Genomic DNA, 4,811 nt, shown 5'->3' with positions numbered 1-4,811 from the left:
GGGGGGGGGGGGGAGAAAAGGAAGAAGGCCGCCGGAGTAGTAGGAGTCGAGCGTCTTCGGGGTTCGCGAAGAACACGTTCCTGATAATCGAACGAGATATGCGTCGTTCGGGTGATGTAAAAGAATAGCGGGACACGGCTGCGTATATTTTTTCCCGGCCAGCTGTGGGCCAACGCGACGAGAGCGACGTCGTGTCGACGTCGGCGTTTCCCCACGATCTCGACCGTCGTGGATCCTTGTAAATAGAGAAGAGCGTTTTCCCTTACCGTATCGGCGAACCCGCGAGGGGACTCTCGATCAGCCGGCGATCGCGGATCGTTCCATTGCTCATCTTCCCCTCTCTCTTTCTCGTTCACTCGCTTTTGATTTCCCTGATTTCACTTGCCCTCGCAAGTTCGATTCCCGAAAACGATTCCGAAAGCAAGGAAGGGTGGCAAGAGGTTGTAGTGGTCAGCCGAGTGAAATCAAAAACGAACGAGAGACACAAATTCACGCGCGATCAAAGTTAGAGGTAATCGAGGTCTCCCCCTCCTCCCCCCCCCCGTAATCACAGCGAGGCGATTCAGCAAGTTTCGAGTCTCTCTCACCGTTCCGTAGAGAGGCTCATCTCTCGACGCCGTATTTTAGAGCTTAGAGCAGAGCAGGATTTACCGATAGGAGGCGATAAGTGATAAGCGATATCAAAGTACACACTCGTAAGGATAGCAGGTAGCGAGACACTTGTTCGGCTTCTCGTTTCGGATCGCGCGATCGAGAGTCCGCTGCGCGGATTCACGTCGTCGTGGCGAGAGCGAAGGCTCCTTCCCAGCCGAGGAAGCGAAAAAGAATAAGAAGGACCCGGGGGGAAAAAGGAGGGAATGTATGGGGAAGAGAGAATCCAGTGCCAAATGTATATCTTCCCAGGCGCACGGCGATCGTTTGCTCAACAAGTGCGACCGTACTCTGTACCGATCTTTCGTTTTTGCTAATTTCCGCGGCGTGCCCGCCGAGATCTCCCGCGTGTCCAAGGGAGGAGCCACACGCGAACGGTCGTACGACGTATTCGGCGTGTACCAACGCCGCGAGAATACGAGATTGCTCGAATCGACGAAGTGATTGATCAAATAACGCGATTATTATGTATCATCGTTGCACGACGGGCAAACGAATCGATTACTCGTCAAATTATTCGGTCATTGTAACTGCACTGAGAAAAAAGACTCGAGAATTTCTCTGTGAAATATAAGGTTCATGTTCACAGAACGCGAACGTTCATTTGAATAGACGGCGAAATGAGACTTTACTCCCAGCAAATAAAGCAATTAATGAGAAAACTTGGGTATATTTTGGAAAAATATTTTTCTACACTTTTTTTTCTAACCGACAAATATCGAAAAAAGTGTCACAAGGGAGGCATTTACCTCGCAAAATTTCAACTTTTTTTTCTCAGTGTAATGCAAACTCGATCGGTTCTCGTGTATCAAGGGGAGAATCGGTGGAGAGTGAATTGACGATCGATTGGAGCGTTTTCTCGGCTCGTACTCTAATTTATTCTTTCCGTTTTTCCGGTGCACGCCGGACGTGCGATACTCCTCACGAGAGTACCTCTAACACTCCGTATAGCTTGCACGTGATACTCCATACGCGGTGACTATCATTACATGGCAACCGCGAACAATCTTATCGAGACATACGGGTATCACACACTTAATTATATTTCCTTAATCTCTCTCTCTCTCTCTCTCTCCACTCTCTCTATCTTTTTTGTCGTCATGTCGCAAGTATATACAGAGTATTGGCGTGTGGCACGTCCCTTCGAGGACACGCGGAACGCGCGGACACGCACGCTATCGCACTCGGATAATTAGATCGACACGATTATTAGTGTCGCTAGCGGAACAATAGATAGATAGATAGATAGATAGACGAATATATGTGTGCGTGCGTCTAATCGCGGAAGCACACCCCCGAGGAGCCCAAGGAGAAAGGAAGCGGTTAGGAATGACTGAAAGTCGAATTAGCCGCCTATGCATTGGCAGTAATTTTCGAATTCTTATAAAAAATATTTTTTTTGTAATTATGTCATGTAATCGACAAAATTTGCATTCTTCACAAAATTTCCAATTTTCAACAACTTTCTTGACGCATGTACAAAAAAATCTGTAATTTTTATATAACAATATCCTGCCGTAATTATATCTTTTCGATTTTCCTTCGGGTGTGTGCGTGCTTTCCGCGATTAAGCGCACGTGATACGTACGAATAAGTATGGCATAATGCGCGCCGGCCGGACGGGGGCGGGTGCATTATACGCGTATTAATCTTGCTGAAATATTCCAAGAAAGTCTGTCCATTTTTTCGAATGTCTCGAAAGTATTTTAATCTCTATTAAAACGTCGCGCGCGCTGTAGGATCGGCGCAACGCCAGAAGAATAATCGCGCGCGCGTCAACAACCTGCGAGAGTGATTCTTGCGCGACGCATACATATGTTACATATTAGGGGTGTCCCTCGTAAATTCGGAGTTGAATCTCTAAAGATCACACACACACACACACACACTCTAACAAGAAATATATACTACTTACTATATTTGATAAGTTTGGTGCTAACGGGACACGGAAGGAAAACACATCAAGAGCACGCGTTCTCACAAAAATTTCACACACACACACACACACACAGTATTTACCCACACATACCACACTCACACATACAAACGATACACGCGTAGAAACGCGTTGAACCGCGATCGCGGCGGCGAAGTCTCTTCTGACCTTGCGTTACGCGTGATCGTGTACAGATGGATATGTGGATGCGTGCGTGAATGCCCGCGCTCGTGCACGTCGTGACGTTTCCCGGCGCTCAATATGATCGTGACACCTCCGGTGTACTAAGCCGCAACGAAGCCTTAACATTTACCACGCCACGAATCACTAGTCTTTCTAATCGTTCTCGTCATATTTGGACATGACATGATACGATATCATATTGTATGATATGGTATGCAATCTCGGTGAACATCAGCTAACAATACAAGTTACATTAACGTCGTAACTTCCCACTCAACAATGTAAATACAACATATCGGGTGCAAAAGTTTATCCGACTTTCTAATCGGTTCTCCGTTCAGAAATTCTAGAATTTCTACGAGCGCAAGATCATGCAGATGGCAGATCATCGAACAAAACGGCGAAACTTAACAAATTACGACTGTATTTAAAAATAAATAAATATCACGTGTACGTTTTGATGAGAAAACGGGACGAACTTTTGCACCAACTTAATGTGTTGTGTGTAACAGTTATATTGCTGAGTGGGAAGATGTAAACCTGATGTGATGTTAGTTGATCGATGTTTACCGGGACACGACATCGTGACCAGCTGTCGAAATGACAGCCGAATAAGCAGTACCGAATCAGCATAACGCAAACACACACATACACACATATCCAAACACATTACAAACGATTAGAAAGGCTGGTGTGTTCCGTCTCGGTGATGAAATGCTGAGGCTTTATTGAAGCTTAGTGTACACACCGTATCACGTATGTCTCACCGTTAAAACTAGAGTTACGTGTACAATCTTCGACCTTACGCGTGTATGTATAAGAATGTTCAGACACAATGGAAGGGGTAAGGAACAAAGAATCAAACATGGGCAATTAAGAAGAAGACAGAAATAAGTTATAGTTTAAAACACGATAAAAAGAACAGGGAATAAGATATAAGAACGTTTTATCACTAAAGTATCTTTCTCTAACTTTTAGAATTTCCAACTTCTTTCGTTAATAATTTTTTTAATAGACAATGGGCAACGACCAGTGCCTTGTTCCTAATCTTCTACGTGTAATTCTTTATTCCTTATCCCGTTCGTTGTGTCTGAGCCCTAAGGCCGCAAATTGTATAACTTTCGATGCGGAGAATAACAAGGGCGTACATGACGCGATGTGTACCGTGAACACGAAATCGTACAAGTTTACACAGTCGCGGATGTGACCGAGTGGAGTGGGTGCAGCGTGCACGAGCGAGGACTGCTCAAGCTCTGGTTCGTCGAAACAAAACAGCCGCCCATTGCTCGCCTCCCTCTCGATTAAATCCGAAAGCGAATCAGGCACGAAATTACGACCGATCGAGGAGAGATGAAGATCCCTACCGAATCGAGATTAAATCGGTCCGCTCGATCGAAGGGAGTCTCTCCCTCTTTCTCTCTCTCTTTCACTTTCTCGCGCATAAATCACACCTTGTGACGTGAGCAATCACGTGTCTTCCCTCTTGTTAGGATCTTTAAGCAATCCGAGAATGGATCCGTCTTTTTTCTCTTCTATCCCCCCTTGTATTCTCCCCCCCTCCGCCCCTCGTAAACTTTTATATACATTTGAATTCACGGGCGTTTCTTCGATTTTTCCGCAAAAGAGTTACCGCTGTAGTGGCATACAAATATACGGTTTTCGGGTGTCGTGGAAAAAAAAGAACCCCGTGTATACATATGTACGCGCAACGTACGTATGTAAGTATAATGAGTTACACAATAAGAGAGCCTACTGTCCTTTTCTAGGATTTTTAACGGGATCTAGAGGGAGTATCCATTTATCCAGAAACTCTAAACGAACTCCTCGTAGTAGTACGGCAAATTTCTCGTGCATTTCTCGGCGACACGAGCGTGCGTTGTTAGAAGACTAAAAGGAAAAAGGAAGAAAGAACGAAGAAAGGATACAGCGCGAACGCGAGAGAGAAAGTACTAATTACTAATAGCCGCAGATATAAAATATTTTATACTACTTTAGACTCTAGATATATATATACTACGTGTACAGGATCGTAGGAGACTTG

This window comes from Dinoponera quadriceps, unplaced genomic scaffold (assembly GCF_001313825.1).
Source record: "Dinoponera quadriceps isolate SergipeBrazil2010 unplaced genomic scaffold, ASM131382v1 scaffold2094, whole genome shotgun sequence".
NCBI lineage: Eukaryota > Metazoa > Arthropoda > Insecta > Hymenoptera > Formicidae > Dinoponera > Dinoponera quadriceps.
This window is presented reverse-complemented; position numbering follows the sequence as displayed.